We start from the raw sequence: 21096 nt of genomic DNA on the forward strand, positions 1-21096 counted from the left end.
CCCAAAAAATAAAATCAATGAAGATCGACTTACATGCGTCACTACCTTTGGACATGACACAACTAAAATACAGCAAACAATCATAAAATTCTGGCCGCTTATACAACTTAGCCTCCCAGACGAACCCATTCCTAGGATGGCGCTCAAACGAGCCAAAAACCTAAAAGAACATCTGACACATTCTCAACTTAATTAGACGACACAATCCTCCATATAGAATTTGAGAGACCTGTCGGGGCATCACCCATGTGGGAGCTTTGTGGCTTGTAAGTTCACTTCGAAACTAAATCCTTTAAAATCGACAAAAAAGATTGAATACTCAAGCACTTCTCTAACTATAAGACATGTAATGCCATTTATCTTATACAATGCCCCTGTGGGATCAGATATATTGGCCAAACGCAAAGACCAGTTAATAAACGCATCAGTGAACACTGCTCCAGGATTCGGTGCAAAGTACACAATGCACCCCTAGAGTCCCATTTCCTAGAATACCAGCATGGACCTGATGATCTGTCTTGGTGGGTCATCGACAAGTGGATGGCAACACCAACACAAAAAATGCACTAAAACACAAAGAAGCGTGGTGGGTTTTTAAACTTCGGACCCTCACACATGGCCTAAATGAGGCGAATGTACCTTGGCAGTGAGCTTATACCCACCCACTCGGATTACTGGGTTTTTGTGGCTCTAAGCCCTCCGGATACTTACTTGATTGCAATAGAGGGTGAGGATGTATATGTATATCAATATATATGTAATTCATGGGTTATCTGGATGACACCCATCCAAACACGACCTTAGGAATGACCGTACACCGAATAGTATACCGAATGGTGCCTTCCTTCCTGGCTGCTGCTCTTTTTCACCACTTAGCAAGCCACGCCCACTTGGTGCCTTCCTGCCTGCTGCTATTTTTCACCACTTAGCAAGCCCCGCCCAACTGGTGCCTTCCTGCTTGCCGCTCTTTTTCACCACTTAGCAAGCCCCGCCCACCTGGTGCCTTCCTGCATCCCGCTCTTTTTCACCACTTAGCAAGCCACGCCAACATGGTGCCTTCCTGCTTGCCACTCTATTTCCCTACTTAAGGAGCCCTCCAGCTTCTTTTCCTTCGCAGATGGGGAGCAGGTGCAAGTGGATCTAGGTCACCTGGCCTAAGCCCCGCCCATCTGGTGCCTTCCTGCCTGCTGCTCTTTTTCACCACTTAGCACCCTCGCCCACCTGGTGCCTTCCTGCTTGCCTCTCTTTTCCACCACTTAGCAAGCCCCGCCCACCTGGTGCCTTCCTGCTTGCCGCTCTGTTTCCCTACCTAAGGAGCCCTCCAGCCTCTTTTCCTTTGCAGATGGGGAGCAGGTGCAAGTGGATATAGGTCACCTGGCCTAAGCCCTGCCCACCTGGTGCCTTCCTGCTTCCCGCTTTTTCACCACTTAGCAAGCCATGCCCACCTGGTGCCTTCCTGCTCGCCGCTCTGTTTCCCTACTTAAGGAGCCCTCCAGCCTCTTTTCCTTTGCAGATGGGGAGCAGGTGCAAGTGGATCTAGGTCACCTGGCCTAAGCCCCCCCCACCTGGTGCCTTCCTGCGTGCTGCTCTTTTTCACCACTTAGCAAGCCCCACCCACCTGGTGCCTTCCTTCACCATCACCGTCTTGTGGCCAATGCTGGATTTGACTTTTATGGACTTCATTCATTCACGGTGCATCACTCTTTCTCAACTCTCATGCTGGACTTCCTTTGCATTTTGTACTCATGGTGGCCCTGAATCATTCTATTCTCATCTCCATCTTGTATCCTGGCTTGCAACATTATGTGTTACTACTGACTTCTGCAATTGTATTCGCTCTGGGTTTTTGTGGCTCTAAGCCCCTCTGATACTTACTTGATTGCAATAGAGGGTGAGGATGTATATGTATATCAATATATATGTAATTCATGGGTTATCTGGACCACACCCATCCAAACACGACCTCAGGAATGACCATACACCGAATAGTATATGCATGTGACGCATAGACCCCCATATAACCCTGTCCTTAAACCTTCTGATAGTGGATACACTTGTACCAAACACATGCCACACCCACGCCTCATCGGCATTCCTGGGGGCCCACATGGCCACTGTGTAGCTGTACACGATAGCCTTTCCACTCAGACTGGATACTTTGGTCCCGCTCCATTCCCCACAAACACCCTAACAATGAGTTGCATAGAATAATGCCCAGTACCTAATGGCGATCCCTGACTTTTCTCATCCAGTTTAAACACGGCCGCCTGCGCCCCCTTTACACGGCCGCCTGCCCCCCAGCCGTCATTTAGGCACATGCGGGAAGAGGTGGCCTCGTTGTCACACTGTTCCATTATGGAACACACACAGCGCCCAAACTCACGCCGCGGCCGACGGTGTCAGCTCTCCATGACAACCACTCCAAGCTCTGAATGCATACAGTGCGCATGCCCGATGCGAGCAACATTGCTCCTTCCCGCATGCGCTCAAAGCTTTGGACACAGCACTCCTCGTAGTGTAGAAACAACACCGAGGAAAGAGCAGCGACTCTTCTATGACTCCGGCGACCGGCTGAAAGGACGAAAAAGCAGTCCTCCCTGGAGGTAATATATGAACAGCTGCAGATAGCCTCCCTGATTCAGTCAGCCACTCGTACCCACTATTATTACATTTTTTCTAACAAACTCCTAATCCTAGTTACTCGCTTCAACTGCGACCTGCAATTTTTTCTGTTTCCCATTTTTAAACAGACCAGCATCACCTGGCACCGGGACCTTTAGACAGCGACCGCTTCTCCATTTTAGAGGACGGTATCCCGCTCTACCTTCAACCAACATCCAAGGCAGCCACTAATGTGATTATCAATAGGTATGTAAACCCCCCCTCCCCAATTTTTTACACACCTTGCTATTTTTTGGACCACTATGAAAAATTAACTTGAGGGAAGTAACATCCACCCTCCCCTTCTCTCTACCCATCGTGTTCCACCACCCTTGGGGTCATCAACATTAGAAGACGCCGATCCTGACTCTGGATGTAGAACCAGCCTCTTTCTGCTGCCTAACACTACCATCATAAGCTGAAGGGAAACTAATATTTTAGCTTCCACTCGAAGCCTACCTAAGAGGTTAGTCCCTGATTTTTCCCAGCTACACAAACTGGATCATGTATGATCTGGCCAAAAAGCAATGCAGCAATTAGGGTTTTTTATGAATACACCCTACGATATCAAGAGACTAATCTTAAGTCTCGTTTCTCTCTCCCTATCCCCTTCTCTCTCCTCTTTTCTTTCCCCCCATTGCCCTCAAAAACCCACCCCCCCCTTTTTTCCTACTCTGTTTTTCCTCTAGAGAAACAAACCCAGAGGCCCAGATGAAGGCTTTTCAAACAAGAAGCCGGAACGCCTGTGGTTCAAGCACAAGAAATTGCTAACACACTGCACCAAAACTCCTTAGGGGGCTCCTCCCCCTGGCGTAGACCTGCGGTTTGGTACTCTGTGGAAATACTTTTAACCCACCTAAGAACTGACTACTCTATTTAATTTCAGCTCCATAGTCAACCTAAAACTACTAGACTAGTTTGAATTTCTCACTTACTTCCTTCTTTCCAAAGACGAAATGCATATACATGAACACATTCTTACTCTGGATTAACACCAGGGAATGTGTGTACAACAATGCAGATTATTGGTTCATTATGTGCTAATTCTCTTATTTTGTCTCTTTGGCCATTACTTTGCGACAATGTGAATATGATGAAATATGTACTTCACAAAGCAATACTAACACACTCGTGATTTATACATTGTGATGTGGTCTAGTTTTATGTAAAGTATCTTAGTATCCATATTCTGTTCTTTCATTGTACTATGAATATGACTGATATAAATCCAGCCTCGGGGACTGGTTTTGCTGAATAAAAGCAACATGTTTTGGGCACGTAAACAGTGGCTCAGGGTATATCTTTGGAATTTATATCCACAATAAAATAACCCTTTTATTTGGCTACTCGGCTTACTTTTGAAGCACTATTAGAAAATAACATACTGATACATCACAGTAAGAACACTCTAAGCAAGACTAGAGTGACAAGCATTTCTATGTGGTTGGAGCCCCTCCCTTTTTTTGTTACCTATCCAATGCTGGAGAAGACACGATTATGGGCCTCATTTTGGTGACCACCACTTTTTTGGCAGTAGCAGATTTACTTTTACCACACCACCAAATTCTAAGAATGATGGTAAAAGGCCATGGTGCTTTATGCTTGAGTATTTTGACCATAATATATTCTTGCAAATTTGACATCGTCCAGAATGTATGCCCATAAATAGGATGGATGGGTGTCCATTCAAAATGTCGAAAACATTTGGTCGATGACAAAAATGTTGAAAAAATGATGTCTAAAAAAATAATTTCAAATGCCTTATTTTTTTATTTACTTTTTTTGTGGTTCTGCAAGTAAAAAAAAGGGTTAAAACAGAAAAAAAAATTAAAATAAGGGATTTGGGGGGAACCCCCCCATTTTGAACAAAAAACAAACTAAAAAAGACATTAAAAAAAAATGTCCACATTATTTTTTGACATTTTGACTTTCGACCAAATGTTATTTGAAATAGTGACTATAAACCGGATGGATCATATCGCATTTGTGCAGTGAATTTCTGTTGGTGTCATGCAGTCAGACTAATCTAAGCTGTTAAAGGCCTTACACTTGTTAAATCCTGGGCTATACTATGGCCAACATAAAAGTAGCCAAACTGGGCTGTGAACATCCTTCTGCACAGATTAACACTGATGTGACCCTCAGAAAAGATGCCTGAGATGCATCCCAAAATGCTTTGCACAACTAAGGCACAGCACCCATATTAATATAATCGTGTCAGGGAAGCGCCAGCACATACACACAGTAAGCAGCAGAGTGTGTCCTTGATAGACTTGCTGTAGGCCGAGCTGCAGAGAAAGGCGTGCACATTTTAAGCAGCGGCGTCATGTCCCACCTTAAAATGAAGTCCCAGGGCGGCGCGCCAGGCAGCCTCTGCAGCCACGGAATGCAACAGCAACTCACAAAACAATCTCAGGGTTGAGCCGCACGCCCTAGACTGGGTGCAAATTAAACATGAAAAACGGTCTAAAAAAATCCAGGGATTAGCCCAGGACAGAACTTGCACAGATATATCTATGTTATGTTAGGTCCACTTATAAAGCGCACGGTCACCCGAGGGCATCATGGCGCTAGAGGGAGGAGATCCTGGTCAGAGGCCAGCAAGCCTAGAAAAGGAAGGTTTTGACAGCCTTTCTAAAAGCTGGATGATTCGAAATGTTCTTGATGGTCATTGGAAGTTCGTTCCACAGCTCTGCAGCTGCCACCGAAAAGGCTCGTCCTCCAATCCGAGCACGTTTATACATGGGAACTGTTAGCATATCAGGGGTGGCGCAGTGCAGTGGCGGTCGGGGGACATAGGGTGTACATTTTACCTGGAGAGATTCCGCGCTTATCCTCCAAACATCCTCAAACCATGCAAGGTCTGAGCAAGGTTAAAACGTCTCAGTCTTAACCCCACTTATGAAAGTCAAGTGAGATCCGGAGATAAACAATACTCTCTCTAGGATATTCCCAAGAGGCACTTTAAATTATATGGATTTGTGCTCTAGTACTTCTATTTTTCTTCTTTTTACAAACTTTTCTATATAACTTAATATATCACTTATGAAAATAAAATCAACATTTGCTTTAGTAAAACATCCTTTTTGCTTCTGTTTTTGCTTTTGCGCAAAAATCAAATCTAAATTTTTGCAAAAATATATTGATTTTGATAAGATATATTTCTTAATTTTACAAAAGAACTTCCCACCTTCTTTACATATCTAAGAATTAAAGATACATTTAAAGATAAATTCAGTTTTTGTTTTTTAGAACAAATGAATTGGGAACATTAATGTGCTCAGTGCAATTAAAATACAAAAGAAAGCACATAATACTTAATTGAAGAATGCCATCAACATCTGCATTAAGATAGGAACATTCTTGTATTTTCATTGTTCAGTCAAATACCTTTGTAAACCAAAGTCTTACACCTTTTAGCATTAGGTCTCTAAATATACACTGCACCTTCTTCAGGGCCAATCAACAATCAAGTTTGCATATGGCAACCTCATTTTCCTATATTAATCAAGTTATTGATACCATAATTTTACCTAAATTAATATACATAGAATAGTAGTCATTAAGCATGTGACTATAATTCCTACAGCACAATACATTATATGATATAGGATATTTTATTTATACCGCACCCATACACAAGTGTTTCAGAGCGCGACGAGGCAAGGGAGGGGAACAAGGGAGGACAAAAACAATGATCTTACTAGGCCCAGTGACATTGAGAACACGTAAGTGCAGGGGAGAGGGAATGGGGACAGTGCAAGGGGCAGGGGAGGAGTGGAAAGTGCTGAACACGTGATCAAAACAATAACAGGTAGAGCTAAAGGCAGGTGGTAAGTGCAAGAATAAGTCACAGACAGCGGGTGTCTAATAAGTGCAGGAAGGGGACTGCAGGGTTGCAGATACAGACACAAGTGCAGGGTTGCAAGGAGGCAGCGCGGATATGCGGTTCGGTGGGCAGGGATCTGGGCCCGAAATCAGAGGGTAGCCAAGTGCCCAGTGCCAAAGCAGGCAGAGATCAACAGGGAAGAGGAATAGCAAGGGCAGAAGCAAAGAGGATGGTCTTGAGGTGCTTCCGGAACCGAAGATGGTTCTCCTCAAGTTTCAGAGAGGCAGGGAGGCTGTTCCAAAGGGAGGCCCCAGACAAAGAAAGGGTCTACCCCCAACTCATTGCTTGGAGAAGTGGCTGCCGCTTAGGGAGTTTGAGGTGGTGGCGTGGAGAGCTTGAGTAGGAAGGTATTTCCGAAGGGAGAGTTATAGGTATTGCGGACCCAGGCCCCAGAAGGCCTTGTGGACAATGCAAAGGATCTTGAACTTAATCCTTGCAGCCACTGAGAGCCAATGAAGAGATTTCAGGGCTGGAGATGTACCATCCCTGGGTTTGAGCCCAAGGACAATTCCCGCAGTCCTGTTCTGGATGAGTTGCAGAGGGCAGAGAGTAGTTTCAGGCAGATTTAGAAAGAGGCTTTTGCAATAGTCCAGCCTAGAGAGAACCAGAGCTCTAGGGACAGTGAACTTCTGGGGAAAGAGAGTAAAAAGATAAATACCTCTGAGGAGGTGCAGTTGGTAATTTGATTTCTTGGCGACGTCAGAGATGTGAGGAGAAAAGGAAAGCGTGGAGTCGAAGATGACCCCAAGGTTCTTAGCCTCACAGGTGGGAGCAGGGAGAGGGCCAAGAGAGACTGGCCAGAGAGTGATAGGAAAGGAAGGCGCAGGTGTGCCGATGAGGAGGATCTCTGTCTTACTGGCATTAAGGCAGAAGTCGTTGCCGGCACACCACTCCTGGATACCAGACAGTCAGAGATGAGATGAGAGAGGGAGAGGAGGTGGCAGAGGGGAGCCTGAAAATGAGCTGAGTGTCATCCGCATAGCACTGAAGCAGCAATGCGGTGGCCGAGAGGTGCCAGGTATTTGTTGAAAAGCCAGGGAGAGAGGTTAGAGCTCTGGGGAACACCACAAGTAGAGAGTGAGATGGAGGAAAGGAAGAACCCAAGTTGTACCTGGGAGGCTTGGTTGGAAAGGAAGGAGGTCAGCCAGGCCAGGGCCTGATCAGTGATACCCAGGCTATCATGAGGCATTTGAGCAGGATGGCATGGTTGACCGTGTCAAAGGTAGAAGAGAGATTGAGTAGGATGAGAACAGATGGGATATTAGACTCATGGTCGGAGAGCAGGTCTTCACAGATGTTTAGGAGAGCAGTTTCCATGCTTCTGGCAGCTCTGAGGCCAGACTGATGGTCATGGAGACAACCAACAGAATCAGTGTAAAGATTAAGCTCAAGATGGCCAGCTTTTCAAGGAGTTTGCCCAGGAAAGGAGAGATAGAGATTGGGCGATAGTTAGCCGGATGGAGAGGTCAGCTATGGGTTTCTTGAGAAGAGGGTGAACGAGTTTTTATTTATAGTTTCATTCTGAAATTATAAATCCTGCCTATTCTGTTAAGAGGGTGTTTTATTTGTTCTCTATTTATTGCTTATATGTTCTTTTTATTTATTTATATTCAGAAGTTGTACTCTACCTCTACTTAATCAGGTCTGGAAATGTTATGATACCCACAGCACACAACTACTGTATGCCCACTAATCAGATGATAGAGGTTAAACGGGACAGTAGATTGTATATTTTTTCTCAACAAACACATTTAAGAAAGCTTAATCATCGCAGGAAATGAATCAGATATAGTGCAACCTAACCTTCAGGCACAATATACATATGACGGACCAGTGATTGGAGATGAGGAACCATTTCTCTAGTGGTGAAAGCAGATTTGCATATGATTATAAGCAGAACAATTCGACTCCCTTAAAAAGAATAACAATTTAGCACATATATAGACAATCCAGTTAAGTGATAGTGAAAACTGCTGAAACAGATATTTAATTGAAAAGGTATTAAAAGTCAATGTTGCCAATCAATGAACACATTAATGAAAATATGTAGCCGTACACATGACTGCATCCCAAATAACATTTTCAACATGTCCAAAACCAATTTGTTAAGAATAAATTGACCATCCCCAGAGGGTGGGAGACAATGACCTCGGAAGACATATGTTACAGTTAATATTTTGTTAAAAAAAGATTTTGTGTCGGGGTGTGGCTTGATGCCATGACACACGGTCTGGCCCGTTGAGACCTCCTGGCCGAGACCGCGCGTCTAACAAAAATGCCCCAGTAAGGACAAATCCTCTGCCTAAAAACTCGGCGTCCTGAAGAGCCGCAGGGCTAAGGCAGCCCGTGCTACATTTTCAACGTTCCTGGCCCTGCGGAGACAGAGTTCGGCCGAGCTCCCCAACGAGGCAAATTGGCGCATCCAGCGAGCTCCCAAGATGGCAGACGGCATCGGTGTCTGAATCGATCCCCACGGCCCGATCGGCCCTGACATGGGGATGAGGGATAACCTAATAAGGCAGTGGCGGTGATATCCCCTCTCCGACCTTGGACAACCTTGTGAGCGGCCTCCGGGGGGAGCGTTCACCCATGGGTGGCAGCCGGCGTGGTCGGGCACGGCCGTAATACAGACCCTGCACTAGCCTAGACTCAGCAGACCAAGCTGCTCCGGCAAGCAAAACGCCAACCAGGCAAGACCGAAGGCTGACAGCTGCAGCGCCGGGGGACCCACCGCAAAGCAGAACAGTGAAGGCTCCCATCGGCCCCCTAATCAATCTCCAGCCCACGTCTCCGGGCCCGGAGGCCTCCTACCCACCTCCGCCAGCAAGTCAGCGCAGCCGGCGTCCAGAGCCGCTCTGGGGAATCTAGAAGCCCTGCAGCCACGACTCCTCCTCAGCACACGACTGACACGAGAAGCGGAGGCGGACCTCCAGCATCCCTCTATCCCGGACACCGCACCCGTACCCAGACTAAGTTAGGGCGGCACCTGCCGCACCAGCCAGTCCCCAATAACCCTGCAAGTGGGCCCTACAGCCACCATCAGCTGGGGAGGCAGAACCCCCCCCCCTCTCCACGGACAGCGAGGAAGGCCCGGCGGGCCCTGGATCCTCACGGGAGGGCGTCTCAAAGTCAGTCAGCAGTTCGAAGCTGACCCAAGTGAAGCAGCCGCGTTCCTTCCCCTCCACTCCTGCCAGGGGACCCAAAATCAGATTGGTGCTCCCTGCCCTTGCCTGCTGGCTGTGGGAGCCCGAGGTCCCCCGCCCAACAGGCCATGAACCTAGCGGGGGCAACAAGAGCAGGGGGCTTAAGGACCAAGGAGCACGTTTCCCCCTACGTCCTCCCCACCTCCATCCATCTTGCCGCAAGAGAAGACCCAGCTGGCTGCCGCTAGCGTCCTTATCAGCTCCTGGGTGGGGGCCAGAGACTTTCCAGCCATGCAAGGGACTCTCCAGGGTCCCAGAACAACATAGGGGCACTGAGGGCTCCCACGACTCAACACCCCATGGAGGAGCCACCAAATAACATACACCAACCCCAGGAAATCTCCAAGGCGCGAGGTTGGGGCCGGGGCTAGAAGAGCGCCTCTTACTAACCAAATTCACCTACCAGACACGAAGGGTTGAACCAGACCCCAGCAACAAAAGCACAGAACAATGGGCCTCATCACAAGTTGGGCTAATAGCCCTACCGCCAAACCCCCCGGCGCTATTAGCGCCGGATCACGGGTTTGGCGGAAGGGTTATTGCCCATTCCCCATTGGGCCCATTCCGGAATTCCTCATTCCCCATTTCGCCCAACGGGGAAAATTCACGCTATTACCACCGGTGGATTTCCCGCCGGCGGTAATCGCGCCGAAAATCAGCAATTCTGCCGCAGATTTCCCCCCAGATCAGAGCTGGGGGGAAATCCGCCAAAGCCATGATCTGGCGGACCCTTAAATGCGGCGGTAATAGCGCTATCGCCGCATTTAAGGGTTACCACCAGACTTGTGATGCGGCCCAATGTCCAGAAACCCTAAACCTTCCAAACAGGCCGACATAGCCACCCTGCTGTCGACAACCATGGGGTAGAAATCAAAGAAAGGGGAACGCAACGACAATGCAAACTCAAATGCACACCCTGAACCCAGTCACGACCAGCCAGCCCAAGCAGTCACGAAAGCAGACCTCCAAGAGCTCCTCTCTGCCATCACTAGGGAATATCAAAAAGGCACAGAAGAACTGAAAAGAAAAATCTCATCCCTAGACAAGAGAGTTGGCGAAATCGAAGCTAGAATAGAAGAAATCGAAACAACTCTCTACGAGCAAAACTTTGAGATCAGAGAAGGGGTTGACAGGCTCACTGCACTCGAGGCCAGGTGTGACACCCTCAAAAGCAAACAGGAAGAAGCGGAAAACAGGTCGAGGCGCAACAACATCCGCCTGAGAGAAATCCCGAGCTCCGTCCCTGAGGAGGAACTATGGGCCTATGTCAACAACTTATTCTGCTTCATTCTAACACTCTCAGATGAAGCCCCCCTAGAACTGGACCGAGTCCATAGGGTCAGCGCTAAACAGAATGCAACCTCTCCACCAGATGTCCTAGCGAGAGTCCACTTCTATAGAGTTAAGGAAGAAATTATGCGCAAAGCTAGAAGTTCGGCCCGAATTTGCTTCCGAGACGCCTCAATATCCCTCTACCAAGACCTAGCAGCGGCCACCCTCGCAAAAAGAAAAGCCCTTAAACCACTGACCGAATGGCTGCGGGAGAGGAAGACAACCTATCGTTGGGGGTTCCCCACGGCTCTCATCTTCAAATGGGAAGGCAAGTCACGACTCATCCCCTCCCCCAGAGAAGCTGAGCGCTTCATGAACCCGGACAACGAGACGGGGGACACCGGGGGACCTGCAGACAACACGGAAAGACCCCAACGGGAATCCCTCAAATCCTGGACTAGGGTGGAAAGACGCCGCAGACTGTGGGGCCCCCGACCAAAAAGTAAGAAGAGTAACAATCTCTAAGAAAGGAGCCTCTCTGGCTACAACCTCAGTCTAGGGGAAGCCACTATGCCCCCCCCAGGATCCCGAACACACGCCAGGCAGGGAGTAAGTCTGAGATAATTGCAGCTTGATCTGAACTATGGACCCCCCCATCTCCCCTGATCCTCATGCTAGATTGATCAAAGGACTCAAAATGATGCATGGTGGCCTGGGGAGGAGGCCTGAACACCTGCAGAAACTCCTGCTACTTCAACACCCAAGACCAAAACGCTGAACATTCTCACACTTTACTGTTTAGCAAAAGAGGCGCAGTTGCCTCCATCTGCAGTCCGGCCAACTGCCCCGTTGGTTGAAGGTTGGTCCGGAAAACCTGTTATTTTTTGGGGGCAGGAGGGAGGAGGGAAGTGGGGGTCATGAGGAGGGAGGGGACCAGACGGAAAGGCAAAAGGGAGGCATTACGGAAAAAGGAACCTACAAGGAGAGAACAAATAACCATCAGGGAAGACAACAAATCAAACTATGACTGGCCCAAAAGATGGGTTTGCTAGATAAAACACTCACCATCTCGACGTGGAATGTGCAGGGCCTCAACGCTCCAAGAAAACGGAAATCGGTGGAACACAGACTGGACCAGTTATCAGCCGACATAGTCTGCCTTCAGGAAACTCACCTAATAGCGGAGGACGAAAAAACGGATACGTTTTCGACGTTACCCTAAATATTACTCGCCTCCGCCACCAGAAAAAAAGAGGGGTTGCGATACTGCTGAGCCAAAACCTGCCGCTAACTCAGATCACTACCAAAGGAGACCCAGAGGGGAGATACTTACTCCTAAAAAGCCTCCTGGTCGAACTCCCGATCACCATAGTGGCAATCTCCAGCCCAGTTTCTTTGTAATCCCATCACAGCCTTCTCCATCAGCCATTTACTAATTAGAGGAGACTTCAATCTCCCCCCAGACCCGAGCACCCACAAGACTCTACTACCTTCGAGGGACGACTTTATCAAAGCCCTGGTCATGGGCGAATTCCTATGGGAATCCGAGACGATTGACATATGTAGACTACGCAACCAGGGAGAAAGGGACTACACATTCTTTTCCCACGTCCACAGGGGGTACTCGAGGATCAACCTATTACTTGTCGCACACACGATGGCCCCCTATGCGGAGGAAGTCCAAATTGGGCAAATAGCAATCTAAGCCCACGCGCCGGTCACAATGAATATGCTACTGCAGGGATTTCCAAAACCCACCCAACGGCAATGGAAAATGCAGGACCATATCCTATCAGACGTGGCTGCCAGCTCTGACCTCACTGAGGTGGTTCTGAACTACTTCAAAGAAAACACAACCCTAGACTCCAATAGCAACTGTATGGGATGCCATGAAACCTGTAATTCGGTTGCCGGCAATGGACACAGCAGCAAGACTCAGACGACAAAATCTTCAAAGGTCGGAGGAGAGGGTAGTAGAACTGGAAAACAAGCTCAAGAAGCGCCACACGAAAACAACAAACCGAGATCTAAAAAGAGCGAAAAGGGAGCCGGAAATTAACCTAGCGGACCAGGCTGCCAGAGCCTTAACCTACCCTAAACAATTTTACTACCTCAACAGCAACAAAGCAAACCGCCTCCTAGTGCACAAGTTGAAAAAACTGCAAACAAGGAATCACATCCAATGCCTGGTCAATAAAAGCGGCAACCTTCACCACATGGAAGCAGAAAAGCTTGAGACAATGGTACAACATCATGAGGAAATCATGACAGGGCCCCCGACGCCGAGCCTGGCCATTGCACTATTCCTGGCCCTGGTCCCAAAGAAGCAGCCGCACCCCCTAATGACAGACCTAGAGCATCCAATCTCAGCAGAAGAAGTAAGCGAGATGATCCGCCTTCTGAAAAATACGGCCCCGGGACCAGACGGGTTGACCTCAAAATTTTACAAGAAATTTGCTCACCTTCTGGCACCCCAACTGGCAAACCTATACAACTAATTTCTCTCTACGGGCTCCATCACGGCTGCCATGAGCGAATCTCTAATGGTGCTAATCCCAAAACCGGGGAAGGACCGGATGCAATGTGCATCATATAGACCAATAACACTTCTAAACAATGACGCCAAAATATTTGCAAAAATACTGGCAAATAGGCTGGCCCCGCTCCTCCCCTTCTAGGGACCACCTCCACACTACGAAACGAGGAGGGTGTGCTCACTAGAGTTTTGACTGAGGACCAATTAGAAATACTCAATCAAAAGAAAAAAAGAATAATTCGAACAGAGCTACATGGCAAGTTCATGCTCGAATACTTGAGGGCCGGCATAATACCCGAAGGCCTCCGGGTATGGAACATCCCCAGGGTATTTACAGATAACCCTAAGTTCACGAAACACTTTAGTGGGGTTGGAAATAAATGCAGCCGCGATTGGTTGATTCTGGTTATAGACACGGCTAAAGAGGAATGTGAAAAACAAGGCGCTGAATTAATCGATTTGGAAAAAAAGTTTCTCGAAGACAAATCCATTCAGGATGCTAAGGATAAGCTGGATAAATTGGAGTTGGAAATTACCAAGTTCAAAAATCTGACACTGGACAGGAAGGTGGACAAGTTCAAAAAAGACCTAGCGAACTATTCAGAAGAAAAAACCTATCCTTTTCTCAGACCTACATACTACACAGATTTACAAGCAAGCCAAAACTACAATCAGAGAAATAGATCAGTCAATTTCGGGGACCTCCTCCAGTGGGAGTGGAAGTAGCTCAAGCCTACCGGGATCTACAGCGCAACAGCAACCACAACCTTTTTTTCCCAGGGGCGGACAAAGAGGAAGACCCAGGAGAGGACCGATGCAACCAGGACAGCGAATGAGAACGCGCCAGTGGTACCAAAACCAAGGACAGAACCAGGGATACCAGTCTTCATCTTATCCACCCGCTTTATGACCCCACCAGAATGAAGGCTCCTCGCCAAGGGTTTATCCTTCGTCCCTGCCCAAAAGGCACAACCTTTTGAGATTGAATTAGAACTGCGGAAATTCTTCAGAAATGTACGTTTGAAACATTTTTTTAAAGTTTGCTTACCTTCGTGCAGAGACACTGGACAACAACAACCACAGAATAGGTCAGACAACACCACAGGTTTAAAAGAACAATCCAAGTTCTATCCTCCACCTGGCTCGACTCCCGTCAAGATCATAACTTTTGAGAAGATAGTCACCAAGACCATACTAGCTGGTTTTAAAAAAGACAACTTCTACAGCGATAACCTTGACAAAGAAGAAAGGATTGCTATGAGAAATTTGGAAACCGACAGATCAATCACAATCAAGCCCGCAGACAAAGGGGGCGGCATAGTCGTTTGGGATACCTCTGATTACAACATTGAGTGCCTACGACTACTGGGCGATCGAGAAGCTTACCTACCTTTGGAATACAACCCTACCAAGGTCCTCCAAGACGAAATTGCAAGCCTCACTCAACACGCCCTCACGCAAGGTTGGATATGTGAAGATGAGAAGATGTTCTTGAACAAAATCAACCCACGCATCCCAGCCTTCTATATCATCCCAAAGATGCATAAAAATTCAGAAAAACCGCCCGGTAGACCAATTGTATCAGAGTGCGAATCCCTCCTGGAACCTTTGTCCCTTTACACAGACTATTTTCTAAAACCTTTTGTAATCAAAATGCCCTCCTACCTAAAGGATACCACAAACACTATTAACTTACTTGACGACATCATCCTCACTACCGATAGCCTCCTTGTCACAATGGATGTCGAGGCTCTATATACATCGATACCACAACAAGAAGGTCTAAAAGCCATTCGTGACATCCTGAACACCAGAGAAGACTTAGATTCTACCCCCACAAATTTCATCCTTGAGTGCACTAGATTGGCAATGTCTGAAAATTTCTTCCTGTTTCAGAACCAAATCTACAAACAAACTAAAGGTTTGAGTATGGGCGCTACTTTCGCCCCGGACATTGCCAATCTATATATGGCCCGCTACGAAAAGAACCATGTCTTCACGCCAGACAACCCCTTCCTAGGAAACATCTCATTATGGAAGAGATACATTGACGACGTGATTATTATATGGCAGGGACACCTTTGGAACTACAACAGTTCCACAGTTGGATCAACTTAGGAAATACTCACATTAATTTTACCATGCATTGGGACCACCACCAAATAGATGTCTTGGATCTGCATATCTACAAGACCGGGGATCGACTAAAAACTGAGTTGTTCGAAAACCCACGGACCGCAACACTTTGTTGCACTTCCAAAGTTATCATCCGATGGGATTAAAGTACAATTTACCTTACGGACAATTTTTGCGTATACGAAGAAATTGTTCAGACCTGGCAAAATTCCAACAACATGCGGAAGGACTAACCCAACGACTTGCAGCGAGAGGCTATCCAAAAAAGGCCATCAACCAAGCCAAAAAGAGAGCCAAACATACACCTAGAGAAATCTGTTTTGAAAAACAACCCGAAAAAAGATTTGGGAAGACTGGTATGTGTCACCACTTTTGGACCCTTGAGCCTATTGATCCAGAAAACCATCAAGAAGAACTGGCATTTGGTGAAGCACCCCGGCACTCTGCACAATGTGCCATGTTTTGCTTTCAAGAAAAACAGAAATCTAAGAGACGCTCTAGTACACACCTTCATAGAGCCACCCCCACAAACACAGAACACACTATGGGATTTACCTCCGATAGTTGGACATCACAAATGTGGTCAATGTGTGGCATGCCCTTTGACCCTACAAAAGAAATCTTTCGAACATGCACAAGTTAAATGGATAATGAAAGATTTTACAAACTGTAACACGAAGGGTGTCATATATGTAATACAATGCCCTTGCAAACTCCTCTACATAGGAAAAACCACACGTGCCATCAAAATGCGCATCTCTGAACATCGTTCCTGTATCAGGAACAAGGTAGCAGACAAGCCCCTAGTAGAGCATTTTATCAGTAAGAACCATAGTGATACTGATATAAGATGGTTTGTCCTCCAAAAAGTGAAACCAGCAAAGCATGGGGGGGATCTGAACAAAACGCTGACCCAATTAGAACAAAGGTGCGCCCACAGACTTAACTCCGTTCAGGCTGGTCTAAATGTGTCAGTTGAATGGAAGTCTTTCCTGTAATGACATGTGCCCAGTGATTGAGTATGAGCTATGAACTTCTTAACACTATGATCATTTTTCATTTCATGAAATGCAGAAGTCAGTAGACATTATGGCACTGCGTGTGTTTTTTTGGTCAATGTATGAAATCACCTACATGAAAAACTACACTTTCTTTGTTAATTCCAAATGTTTTCTGTCATTATGAAACTATGTATTAAGTTTCCAGGCGACACGCCCTAATTCTCACCCTCTCGGGCTGTTAGTAATACAATACAAACGGTCCACTTACTTAATAATGGTTTTTCTCTGCTGAGATTCCTGAGACACATACACATTTTGTGATCCATACCACAACATATTGAAATGAAGTATTTTCGGTAATCACAACCTCATGGGGCCATTAGCTATGTTGTTTCAGAGTATAAAAAACCAATGCCAATCCGCAATGCTTACGGTTGCCATGACAACTGTTTGTCAACAATATTGTCTAAATTAACTTTTTAGACACGCTTTGACACTAATCACACCCAAAATTGATTGAGCTTTTTTTGTGCCCCCCCGGATGGAGCAGAATCCATCATTTTGTTTCCCACTCGATCCTAGGGCCATTCCAAGATGGCCCACATATAAATACCTACAGGGACCTAGCAACAGCGTTACCAACGCTTTGCAGTCAGGCCCCTGCAGTCTCATCTGTGACTCAGCAGCCTGAGGAGCTCCAGCTCGTACTTTTTTGCAGACAGGCTGCCCATGCTGCAACCCTCACAGGTACTTTAAAATAAACCCTGCACTTACTGCTATATATATATGAGACAGTGTTTACTAGGTAACCACACTCACCTTGAGCCATATATATTTTTTAGCTGTGCAAGCCGTGTCTGTTTCCCACTGATACCACCCTGGATCAGCATTTTTCGACCTCCAGCGAGAGGTAAGACTTTTTTCCCTGAACTTTTTTTCATGCCTTTTTAAACGGGGACATGTTTAGCTTCAACCTCCCTTTGCTTCTCTCGTTCTCTGTTATTTGCAACAGGATCATACAGAGACCAGCCCATGCGGCTAGCAGATCTCAAATTTAGCGCCTGTGAAATCTATTACCCCATAGGTAAGCTATGTGCTTTTTGATTTTACATCAACCACACGTGATTCACTCAAACTAAATAATTTTGGCTCAGACACCCCCCTGACTGTAGTCTCCTTCCCTTGCACCACAGACGTCAATCTACACAGAACTCCGTCCTGATGAAGGCCGTGTTAAAGATGAGGCACAACTAGCCCACCTAGAAACGGCTGAAACACCTGGTGTAGACGCACTACTCCCCCCAAAACTACAGCACATTAATGCTGTTTACGCAAGAAAAATAATTTTGTGTACCCACCATTGTTCTATGTGTTTTCCACAAATGTTGACTTGAATATGTACACTGTAATATGTGAATTTCTTGGCAAATCCTAATAGGAGTCGGGTTTGTTGCACACACAAAATTTGGAGATTGTCCCAGAAAATGTTTTTTGGCACTGTGTGTTGTAAATATCTTTCTGTTTTTTTGTCTGATTGTTCTGTTTTTAGCAAACCATTTTGATGCCTTAATTTCTCGAAATGTTGGATTTATGTCTTTTTGCACACAACTCTAATATTAAAAAAATGAGATTTATCTCTACAACATACTATTGAAGAGTGATTCCTTCCTTAGCAATGCAGAGTTTGATAATACATGTGGAGGTGTTGTTCTGAGACTAGCATCCTTGGACCTATTCATTTGTATCTTTTGTTTTCCTAGTTAACCCTCCTGGGTAGAATAGGTTCCACACCAGGAGCCCTATTTTTTGATTCCCGCTCCTCCCCGACATCATCCATTCAGATCAAGCAGGCTTCATACCAGGGAGGGGCACTCAGGACAACATCCGCAGAACTGTCAACATAATAGAATCGGCAAACAGGATGGGTTCAGAGCTGACAGTCCTCTCCCTAGATGCGCACAAGGCATTCGACATGCTCGACTGGGGATATATAAGGGAAACCCTGTTGCATTACGGCTTTGGCCCGAACTTTGTAAAGTGGGTCCTAGCCAATTACCAGAGCCCCTCCACGAGACTGCGCTTAAACGGAGCCAGGTCAAACAGAATCAACATAACCAGAGGCACAAGGCAGGGATGTCCCCTGTCCCCACTTATATTCGCCCTGTCAATGGAGCCATTTGCTAACAGAGTCCGCCTTAACTCAGCGATACAAAGCCTCACAATCAAGGGGGAATCCTACAAAGTGGCCCTATACGTGGATGATGTGCTACTAACACTAACCCAAATGAAAGAATCCATAGGTGCCCTATGGCAAACCTTGGAAGAGTTCCGAACAGCCTCAGGGTTCACAATAAATATCACAAAATCTATAGCGATGGGCATCAATGTAACTTAAAAGCTCAAAACGGCACTGGAGGCTGAATATCGGATCCCATGGGCAAAGGGGAGCATCAGCTACCTAGGGGTCCAGATACCCAACAAAACGGAGACGCTGTACAAGACAAACTTTCCCTCACTTCTCAAAGAGTTAAAAAACGACCTGGAACGCTGGAGAAAACAAGAAATCTTGTGGTTCGGTCAGATCACGGCCATAAAAATGAATTTCATCCTAAGGTTGCTATACTTCGCACTCCAGTGACCATTCGAAAAAAAAGCCCTCCAAAAGCTGCAGGGGGACGTACCGCACCTTGTCTGGGAAGGAAAGAAGTCACGCATCCTGAAGCGCATCATGCTCTGGAGTGCCACGATGGGCGGCCTAGGGGTCCCGGACGTGGCCAGGTACTGCCTCGCAGCTCAGCTGGCCCCTGCCTTTGCATGGAAACTTCATACCAACCGACCCCGGTGGCTACAAATGAAAGAAGACTGGAGCAAGACCCCGATTGAGGCGCTGCCTCACATGAAAGAAACCAAAGGTACCCAGGACCCGGGCCCTCTGCCCTCAATGAGAAATACAGTGGCTAGCTGTAAAAAGGCAGCCCGCCTATGGAAGTGCAGAAGCACAATGGGACCCCTCACACCAATCTGGGACAACCCAGACTTTTCCCCAGGAATCTCACCAAACCACTTCACGAAATGGAGAGACGGGGGCTTGAAGACCATGACAGACTTCTTTGAGAATGGATACCCACTGAACTTCGAGGAGTGCAAAGCCAAATTTCAGGTCCCAGAGACGGAAAGGTTTTGCTACACACAACTGAGACACTGGCTCTCGAGCGAGCTAGCCAAGAAGCATGGCAGTAGAGAACTGACAGCGCTAGAACACACACTCACGGCCAACCCTTCGAGGCGGAAAATCTCCACATTATACAAACTACTGGACAGGACGGATCCAACCAAAGGAGAGCCATACATGCTAAAATGGGAAGGCGACATAGGAAGAACGATCGAGCCGGAGGAATGGAATCACATCTGTACCCGGGCAAACAAAAGCTCCAAATGTGTGACGAACAAAGAAGGGGCGTTCAAAGTTTGCTTCAGGTGGTACCGCACCCCTGAGATCCTAAACAAGTGCAACCCGGCCATTGCCACACAATGTTGGAGGGGCTGCTCGGACCGAGGAACCCTGTTCCACCTCTTTTGGACCTGCCTGAAAGCCACCCAATTCTGGAGAAATACCTTCGAACAGATCAAAACAATAACCAGGCTCACTATCCCCTGGGACTGGGGAATCGTGCTGCTGGGGGCGACGGGAGATGGCCAATTCCCCTTAACAAGCTGCATGGCGGACCTCTGCTCTCACCTCCTGACAGCCATCAAGATTTCCATCGCCAGACTATGGAAAAACCCGGAAGGTCCATCCACACAAATGTGGTGGTCCAAATGCTGGGAAATAGCAGCAGCGGAAAAAGTCACGGCCATCAGACTCGGTAACAGAACCAAATTCAAGCGTATCTGGGCCCCCTTCCTGGACTACACACAACAATTCCCCGGCATGCCAAGACAGTCCCCAACGCTGCGTTGGATGGAAACCCAGGACTGAAAGCAAAGGGGCATTACGAACATCCAGAGAACCGAAGGACTTACGCTTAAAACAGAGTCGCTAAACACCTTGCAGGCCAAGTCGCACAAATCCGCAGAAGCATCCCCTGAAAGAGCCCCTCCCGGGCCCAAGCACCTAGACATACCGACAGCTCTACGATAAACCAACTGTGAAAGACTCAATCTTCCCGTTCCTCCCTTGGACCTGGCCCACCCCCCCTCTCTATTGTTTGTTCTGTTTTTGGAGAAAGTTTTATTGTTTCTTATTATTTAGTTGTATTAACTATGGTTTTTCTTCTTGTGTGCTATTACAAGCCCCAAGAGCATGTAACATATGAATATCTGCAAAGCTTGTAATACTGAAAAACAATAAAAACAATTTTGAAAAAAAAAAGATTGTGTAATATAGATTCAAACTCT

General features: G+C 46.9%; 2 long non-coding RNA genes across 2 annotated transcripts in view; one reads left to right on the top strand and one right to left on the bottom strand.

Moving 5' to 3' along the window:
* The window catches only part of LOC138580814 (uncharacterized), a 126867-nt gene that overhangs the window by 54372 nt on the left and 51399 nt on the right, over window positions 1-21096 (top strand). The gene's annotated exons all lie outside the window — the stretch shown is intronic.
* LOC138580815 (uncharacterized) overlaps window positions 1-21096 on the bottom strand; it is a 146932-nt gene that overhangs the window by 33786 nt on the left and 92050 nt on the right. The window lies entirely within an intron of this gene.

This window comes from Ambystoma mexicanum, chromosome 3p (genome assembly GCF_040938575.1).
Source record: "Ambystoma mexicanum isolate Mex_15411 chromosome 3p, UKY_AmexF1_1, whole genome shotgun sequence".
Taxonomy (NCBI): Eukaryota; Metazoa; Chordata; class Amphibia; order Caudata; family Ambystomatidae; genus Ambystoma; species Ambystoma mexicanum.